We start from the raw sequence: 9,732 nt of genomic DNA on the forward strand, positions 1-9,732 counted from the left end.
CACTCAACGGCACTCTGCTAATTATATCACTGCAGGGTTTTGGGAGAGTTCTCCAGTGGAGGATTTCATTGACAGACCAATACTGAACCTACGCTGGCCCTCATTCCCAATATTAACGCCGGTTTAACATTTCCAAGCTCTTGAAACTGGAAGAGGTGCTCCCAGATTCCTGTTGCCATTTCCTACCAGAAGGAATTGAGGGGGTATGGAGTTGAAAAGTGTGGCACTGGAAAAGCACAGCAGGTCAGGCAGGATCCAATGAGCAGGAGACTTGACGTTTCAGGCATGAGCCCTTCATCAGGAATGTGGCCGGGAAGGGGGCTGACAGATAAATAGGAGGGTGGGGGTGGGGGGGGGAGGGGAGGTAGCTGGGTAGGTGATAGGTAGATGCAGGTGGAGGATGATGGTGATAGTTTGGAGTGGAGGATGGAGCGGATTGGTGAGAAGGAAGATGGGCAGGTGGAACAGTTCAAGAGGGCAGTACCATGGTGGAGGATCAGATCTGGGAAGAGGTGGGGCGAGTGGAGTTGACAAACTGGTGAAGTTGACGTTGATGCCATGTGGTTGGAGAGTCCCAAGGCAGAAGATGAGGCTTTCTTCCTGCAGTTGTCACGTGGCTTGGATTTGGTGGTGGAGAAGGCCCAGGACTTGGAGGTCCTTGGTGGAGTGGGAGGGGTAGTTGAAGTGTTCAGCCACAGGGCAGTGGGGCTGTTTGGGTGCGTGTGTCCCAGAAATGTTCTCTGACACGTTCCATGAGTTGGCATCCCGTCTCCCCAATGTAGAGAAGATGACATTGAGGGCAACGGATGCAGAAAGTTAGGTGTTTGGATGTGCAGGAGAATCTCTGCCAGATGTGGAAAGATCCTTTGGTTTGCCAAGCTGGGAAGTTGGTTTGCAAATGTTTCATCACCTTTCTAGGTGACATCTTCAGTGCTTTGGAGCCTCCTGTGAAGCACAGTGTCAGTTGGAATTTATTTGGTTTCATTCCCATTGCTATGGTTGCAGGTTCTGGTGGCTTGTTGCAGTGGTCGGTATATTGAGTCTAGGTCACTGTGTTTATTAATGGAGTCCGTGGATGAGTGCCATGTTTCTGGAAATTCTCTGGCTGTCCTCTGTTTGGCTTGTCCTATTGTTGTTGTGTTGTCCCAGTCAAATTTTTTACACAAACCAGGAATTGAGTACATTTAAAACGGAGATAAGGTAATTCTTGATTGCCAAAGGAGTCAAAGGTTATGGAGAGAAACCAGGAAATGGATTTGAAAAACCTTTCAGCGATGATTGAATGGCACAGCAGATTCGATGGGCTGAATGGCCTAATTTCTGCTCCTATGGTCAGAGGGTAGAACAAGTTGTGAGCATGGCCTGAAATAGGGACACAGTTTAAATAGAAGGGGTCTCCCAAAGATGCAGTTCGGAAGGAGTTTCTTATCTGGGAAAGTCATGAGCCTTTTGAACTCTCTTCCTCAGAGAGCAACAGAGGCTGGATTATTGGATACACTTAAGGCTGAAATAGATTCTTGAGTGCCAAGTGAGCTATATGTTACTGGGAGCTGAAAGCAACCTGGAGTAGAGACAACGATTGGATTAAGGGTGATCTTATTGAACGGTCTACTATTGCTCCTAATTCCTATGTTCACACAGAAATTACTGCTTTCTTCAGTTTATCCCAAATGGACGACAGCATCATAGAACAGCCATGGCATAGAAGAAGCTTAAAAATGTTTTGCTGGAAAAGCGCAGCAGGTCAGGCAGCATCAAAGGAGCAGGGGAATCGACGTTTCGGGCATAAGCCCTTCTTCAGGAATCCCATGGCATAGAAGAAGCCCATTCAGCCCATTATGTCTACACTGGACTATTACCGAGTGCCACATTTTCCCCATATCCCTGAATTTCATTTCCATCCAAAAAACACCCAATGCCCTCTTGAATGCCTCAGTTGAACGTGCCTCCTTTGCATTTCTGGGCAGTACTTTCCAGACCATGACTACTCATTGGGTGAAAAGGTTTGTTTCCTCAGATCATCTTGCTTTGTCTGCACAGCACTTTAAGTCTCCGCCCTCTAGTTCTTTTTTCTTTTACAAGAGGAAAGAGCTTCTCTCTATTTACTTTATCCAACCCATTCATGATTTTTAAAGCCTCCAGGAAATCCCCTCTTAGCCTTCTTCTGCCAAGTCCCAACTTTTTCAATCTTTCCTCATCACTGCAGTTTCTCATTCTTAGGACTGTCCTGATAAATCGCTTCCCCTCTCTCTCCAAAGCATTCTCATCTTTCCTGTACTGTAGTGCTCACAACTATACCAACCATGCCAGAAGGAGTAAGTGAGGACTGCAGATGCTGGAGATCAGAGTCGAAGAGTGTGGTGCTGGAAAAGCACAGCAGGTCAGGCAGGATCCAATGAGCAGGAGACTTGACGTTTCAGGCATGAGCCCTTCATCAGGAATGTGGCGGGGAAGGGGGCTGACAGATAAATAGGAGGGTGGGGTTGGGGGGGAGGGGAGGTAGCTGGGTAGGTGATAGGTAGATGCAGGTGGGGGATGATGGTGATAGTTTGGAGTGGAGGATGGAGCGAATTGGTGAGAAGGAAGATGGGCAGGTGGAACAGTTCAAGAGGGCAGTACCATGGTGGAGGATCAGATCTGGGAAGAGGTGGGGCGAGTGGAGTTGACAAACTGATGAAGTTGACGTTGATGCCATGTGGTTGGAGAGTCCCAAGGCAGAAGATGAGGCTTTCTTCCTGCAGTTGTCACGTGGCTTGGATTTGGTGGTGGAGAAGGCCCAGGACTTGGAGGTCCTTGGTGGAGTGGGAGGGGTAGTTGAAGTGTTCAGCCACAGGGCAGTGGGGCTGTTTGGGTGCGTGTGTCCCAGAAATGTTCTCTGACACGTTCCATGAGTTGGCATCCCGTCTCCCCAATGTAGAGAAGATGACATTGAGGGCAACGGATGCAGAAAGTTAGGTGTTTGGATGTGCAGGAGAATCTCTGCCAGATGTGGAAAGATCCTTTGGTTTGCCAAGCTGGGAAGTTGGTTTGCAAATGTTTCATCACCTTTCTAGGTGACATCTTCAGTGCTTTGGAGCCTCCTGTGAAGCACAGTGTCAGCTGGAATTTATTTGGTTTCATTCCCATTGCTATGGTTGCAGGTTCTGGTGGCTTGTTGCAGTGGTCGGTATATTGAGTCTAGGTCACTGTGTTTATTAATGGAGTCCGTGGATGAGTGCCATGTTTCTGGAAATTCTCTGGCTGTCCTCTGTTTGGCTTGTCCTATTGTTGTTGTGTTGTCCCAGTCAAATTTTTTACACAAACCAGGAATTGAGTACATTTAAAACGGAGATAAGGTAATTCTTGATTGCCAAAGGAGTCAAAGGTTATGGAGAGAAACCAGGAAATGGATTTGAAAAACCTTTCAGCGATGATTGAATGGCAGAGCAGATTCGATGGGCTGAATGGCCTAATTTCTGCTCCTATGGTCAGAGGGTAGAACAAGTTGTGAGCATGGCCTGAAATAGGGACACAGTTTAAATAGAAGGGGTCTCCCAAGGATGCAGTTCGGAAGGAGTTTCTTATCTGGGAAAGTCATGAGCCTTTTGAACTCTCTTCCTCAGAGAGCAACAGAGGCTGGATTATTGGATACACTTAAGGCTGAAATAGATTCTTGAGTGCCAAGTGAGCTATATGTTACTGGGAGCTGAAAGCAATCTGGAGTAGAGACAACAATTGGATTAAGGGTGATCTTATTGAATGGCCTACTATTGCTCCTAATTCCTATGTTCACACAGAAATTACTGCTTTCTTCAGTTTATCCCAAATGGACGACAGCATCACAGAATAGCCATGGCAGAAGAAGCTTAAAAATGTTTTGCTGGAAAAGCGCAGCAGGTCAGGCAGCATCAAAGGAGCAGGGGAATCGATGTTTCGGGCATAAGCCCTTCTTCAGGAATCTCATGGCATTGAAGAAGCCCATTCAGCCCATTATGTCTACACTGGACTATTACCGAGTGCCACATTTTCCCCATATCCCTGAATTTCATTTCCATCCAAAAAACACCCAATGCCCTCTTGAATGCCTCAGTTGAACGTGCCTCCTTTGCATTTCTGGGCAGTACTTTCCAGACCATGACTACTCATTGGGTGAAAAGGTTTGTTTCCTCAGATCATCTTGCTTTGTCTGCACAGCACTTTAAGTCTCCGCCCTCTAGTTCTTTTTTCTTTTACAAGAGGAAAGAGCTTCTCTCTATTTACTTTATCCAGCCCATTCATGATTTTTAAAGCCTCCAGGAAATCCCCTCTTAGCCTTCTTCTGCCAAGTCCCAACTTTTTCAATCTTTCCTCATCACTGCAGTTTCTCATTCTTAGGACTGTGCTGATAAATCGCTTCCCCTCTCTCTCCAAAGCATTCTCATCTTTCCTGTACTGTAGTGCTCACAACTATACCAACCATGCCAGAAGGAGTAAGTGAGGACTGCAGATGCTGGAGATCAGAGTCGAAGAGTGTGGTGCTGGAAAAGCACAGCAGGTCAGGCAGCATCTGAGGAGCAGGAGAGTCAGTGTTTTGGGCATAAGCCCTTCATCAGGATTAACTCTCCTGCTCCTCGGATGCTTTCTGACTGGCTATGCTTTCCCAGCATCACATTTCAACTATACAACAAGAATCATTAAAACTGAGGAAGGGTCATTGAACCTGAAATGCTAACTCTGATTTCTCTCCATACATGCGGCCAGATCTGCTTTGCATTTCCAGCAATTTCTGTTTTTGTTTCAAATTTGCAGCATCCTTCGTTCTTTCATTTTTTGTTTGCTAAAACTATCATTTGATTGTTTACTTAAAGTAAAGACTGGGTATGTGCACTGTCAGCTGGGAGGTTCCATAGAGAGGTCTGACCTTTGGGACTGCTGCTATATTCTAGCTACGTAGTCTTGGACGAAAACATTACATCCTGCCTCACAGGGGAAATGTTAGTCAGCAGTTTAAGAGACCTGACCTTATTGTTTGTGCGTGCACACTACATTATAGCAGCAGATACCACACAGCCTGCATGGAAATTAGCATTATCTGTGTAGCCACAACAAAACTGGCACCATGTGTTCAAGTGCACAAACTGTGCAAACTAAAACAATAGTTTAAGGGTCGTTGGTACTGAGGATTAGGGATCTCCAGAAAGTGACAATGAGCTTGTGCCATATCTGACGGGAATGTGACTAGAAGCTAACTGAGGCAAATGGAAAGAAAGGAATACATTTTTATAGCACATCTTAGCCAATGAATTCCTTTTGAATTGTACTATCTTTACACGGTACTGTGTTGACCTCTGAACCCCACTTTACAAAAATGAGATAGAAGACTTGGGGTCTTGTGACACACTGATATTGTCCCTATCTCTCGGCCAAACAGCCCAAGTTCAAGTCCCATCTGGTCCAGAAGCATGTTATAACGTGTCTCTGAACAGGAAAAATCCAAAACAACACAGAGAACGCTGGAGAAACACCTTTCAATGAAGAGTTACATGATGTTTGCAGGGCTAAAGGAATCAAAGGGTATGGGGAGAAGGCAGAAACAAGATATAGAGTTAGATGATCATCCATGATCATATTGAATGGCCAAGCTAGCTCAAAGGACTGAAGGACCTATTCCTGTAACTATCTTCTAACTTTCTATGTAATTCAGCAATTCTTGAATAAGAGTCATCCTGGGTTTGAAGCATTATCTCGCTTTCTCTTTTCATAAATGTTGCCAGACCTTCTGAGTTTCTCCAGCATTCTCTTGCATAAAGTTGATTAGAAATATCTACGGGAGAAAGTGAGGACTGCAGATGCTGGAGATCAGAGCTGAAAATGTGTCGCTGGAAAAGCGCAGCAGGTCAGGCAACATCAAATGAGCAGGAGAATTGACGTTTCGGGCATGAGCCCTTCTTCAGGAAATGTCGATTCTCCTGCTCCTTGAATGCTGCCCGACCTGCTGCGCTTTTCCAGCAACACATTTCCAGCAACACATTTTCAGCTCTAGAAATATCTATGGACAACCTGGAGGAAAGGCACACCAGGATAGTTACAGAACTGGTGATAGGTGATACCTGTCAAGAAAGATTCAGCATGTTGGGGCTCTTGAATTCCTTAAAAAAGGAGGACATGGCTGTCTTTAAAAGGGTTTAACAGATTCGAATTAAATAAGTTGTTTCCTTCTGTGGTTGGAGTCAGAAATAGAAGTCCTCAATACATGTCTTCGAGGGAAGGAAATCTGGTTTCTCTACCTACTTTGGCCTACATGTGACTCTGGGCCTATAGGTTGTGGTTGACACTTGAATAGCTCCAGGGACATCTAGGAATGAACAACAGATGCCAACAACACATACATTTCACAGAAAGATAAAGAAACAAATAAGGCGCTGGGTTAAGAATTGTCTGTTTCCATGCTGTTAAGCTCATTTGATACATAACAAGCTCCCCCCAAACAGCAATGAGTTGATGGATGGATAACCTCCTTTTGTGATGTTAATTGAGGGATAACTATTGGTCAGGACAATAGGGAATATCTCCCCTGCTCTTGTTCAAAGTAATGCCATGGGGATCTATGATATTAACCAGAATGACAGGAGTAGCAGATGCTACTCTTCAAGCTTCAAACTGTCTTGAGTTGGAATTATATCGTCATTCCTTAACTGTCGCTCAGTCAAAATCCTGGAACTTCCTTCCTAACAGCCCTGTGGGGATCTCTGTGGGCAGCAGCAGTTCAAGAAGTGGCTCATCATGACCTTGCCAAGGACAGCTAGGGATGGGCAGTAAATATTGACCTTTTGCAAGGTTTGGGAAGGTTTGTAGCTCAGGTTGAGATTTAGGGTGTAGGTTTGCTCACTGAGCGGTAGGTTTGATATCTACACATTTCATTACCTGGCTAGGTAACATCATCAGTGGCGACCTCCAAGTGAAGCGAAGCTGTTGACAAAGGCTTCACTTCACTTGGAGGTTGCCACTGATGATGTTACCTAGCCAGGTAATGAAATGTCTGGATATCAAACCTACAGCTCAGCGAGCAAACCTACACCCTAAATAATGACCTTTTATTTGTAGTCGGGTGTGGGCATCATTGGAAGCACCAGAATTTATTACCCATTCTTAATTACCGTTTGATCTGGATGGGTTGCTAGGGCCTTCCCAGGGAACAGTTCAGAGTCAATCTCATTGTTGTGGTCTGGAGTCAGGCCAGACCAGGAAAGAACAACAGTCTTCCTTCCCTGAAGGACATTAGTGTATGGGATGGGACATGCTAGCTATAAAGAGAGGTTGAATAGGTTAGGGTTCTTTTCATTAGAAAAAAAGGAGATTGAGGGCGGACCTGATTGAGGTTTACAAAATCATGAAGGGTATAGTCAGGATGTATAGAGATAAGCTTTTTCCCTGGGTGAAGGATTCAATAACGAGAGGTCACGCTTTCAAGGTGAGAGGTGGAAAGTTTGAGGAGGATACACACGGCAAGTACTTTACACAGAGGCTGGTGGGCGTCTGGAACGCATTGCCAGCAGAGGTGGTAGAGGCAGGCACAGTAGATTCATTTAAAATGCGTCTGGACAGATGCATGAGTAGGTGGGGAGCAGAGGGATACAGATGCTTAGGAATTGGGCAACAGGTTTAGACAGTAGATTTGGATCAGCTCAGGCTTGGAGGGCTGAAGGGCCTGTTCCTGGGCTGTAAATTTTCTTTGTTCTTTGTTCTTTTTTCAATATCAATAGTTGTTACACCTCAGCTTCTTTATATATTTGCCATTTGCCATGTAGGGATTCAACCCCATGCCCTCAGAGCTCATGTTGAGGTTGTACAGGACATTGCTGAGGCCTCTTCTGGAATACTGTGTCCAGTTTTGGTAGTCCCATTATAGGAAGGATATTATTAAGCTGGAGAAGGTTCAAAAGAAGTTTACCAGGATGTTGCCAGGAATAGAGGGTTTGAGTTATAAGGAAAGATTAGATGGGCCGTGACCTTTTTCACTAGTGTAAGAAGTTGAGAGGTCACCTCATAGAGGTTTATAAAATCATGAGGGGTATAGATCACACGTCTTTTCCCTAGGGTGGGGGATTTCAAGACTAGGGGGCATATTTTTAAGTTGAGGGGAGAAAGATTTTTAAAAAAGACATGAGGCAATTCTTTTACACAGAGAGTGCTTCGTGTGTGGAATGAACTTCCAGAGGAAGTGGTAGGTGTGGGTACAGTTACAACATTAAAAGACATTTGGATATCTACAAGAATTGGAAATGTTTGAGGGGGATATGGACCAAAAGCAGGAAAGTGGGCTTAGTTTAATTTGGGATTATAGGTGGCTTGGTCTGTTGGACCAAAGGGTCTGTTTCTGTGCTGTATGGCTCTATGGCTCTAAAACGTCAGTCAGGGATACTAGGTGACTAGCCCAGTGACATTACCAATACATCACTGCTTCCCCCATGAGTGAATAAAAACAATTATGGAAAAGCAATTAAAGCTGGCTTAGCCAGCAATGTTCATATCCCGTGAACAAATGGGAAAGAAAATACACCCAGCTGAGACAGCAGACAGTGGCGAGGTTTAATCTCTCATCTGAAAATGTGCTGATAGTGCAGCACCTCTTCAGTACTGCACTAATGTGTCATCTCTAATAATGTGCTGTATTCTCTTGAGTGAGGCTGGGTTTCACAGGCATCTAACTCTGAGACAAGAGAGATACCCCCATCTGCCCCCACCACCAAACTCTGGCTAAATTGGAAATATTTGATGAGCTCCAGACTGACCATCAGTCCTGAGGGGGAGAGGATTTTATTGAAACTTCCTTTAGTGTGAACTGAAAGCTTAGAATAAATTCAACATTGTAACCTCACCTTTTCTGATTACTTTCAGTCAAATGTTTACAAAGATTTTATTGTGTGCAGGAAGCTATGGTTTATTGCGGGGGTGGGGGTGGGTGGGGGGGAAGAGTCATTTTGGTGTGTGGCCAGTCTTCCTTGAGCTCAAACATTTGCTTTTCCCAATTAAGCTTTCAGGAAATGATGGACATATTTGCAGTTTCATGTTCCGACTGCTCAAAAAATATGTTTTACTGGAAGATTAATTTAATATTTTGATGAGCAGAGGGTGTTGCCATGGTTACTGTGGCTGGTGGTGATTGCAACGACACAATCAACGTTCTTCACTGCATGGTGCCCATGGTAACGAAGGATTTTCTGAAACAGTGTTCGGGTGGTGTTGGGGTGGGGGTGGGGGTGGGGGTTGTAGTAGGGTTAATGCGGGAGAGGCGCTAATCTGTGTTACAGAAGCTTCTAAACTTCAGACTAGGCCTCAATCAGATAATCAAAGGAACCTTGACTTAACCTGTCCTGACAGGCAAGGATGTATGCGAGAGAGTGAAAGAGACAGTATAGCAACCAAAGGTATGGGGTAGTTGTTGACCTTGTGGCATTAGCTTTGGGCTATTAACCCAGAGACCCAAGCCATGTTCTGGGGACCTGGGTTCGAATCCTGCCATGGTAGAATTTAAATTCAATAATTACCTGGAACTAACAGTCTAATGATGACCATGGACCCACTGCTGATTGTCAAGAAAATCCCCATTGGGTTCAGTAATGCCCTTTAGAGAAGGAAATCTGCCATCTTTACCTAGTCTGGCCTACATGTGACTCTAGACTCACAGCAATGTAGTTGACTCTTAACTACTCCTGGCAATTAGAGATGGGCAATAAATGCTGGCCTGGCCAATGACGCCAACTTCCAATGAAT

This window comes from Hemiscyllium ocellatum, chromosome 15 (genome assembly GCF_020745735.1).
Source record: "Hemiscyllium ocellatum isolate sHemOce1 chromosome 15, sHemOce1.pat.X.cur, whole genome shotgun sequence".
Classification (NCBI taxonomy): Eukaryota; Metazoa; Chordata; class Chondrichthyes; order Orectolobiformes; family Hemiscylliidae; genus Hemiscyllium; species Hemiscyllium ocellatum.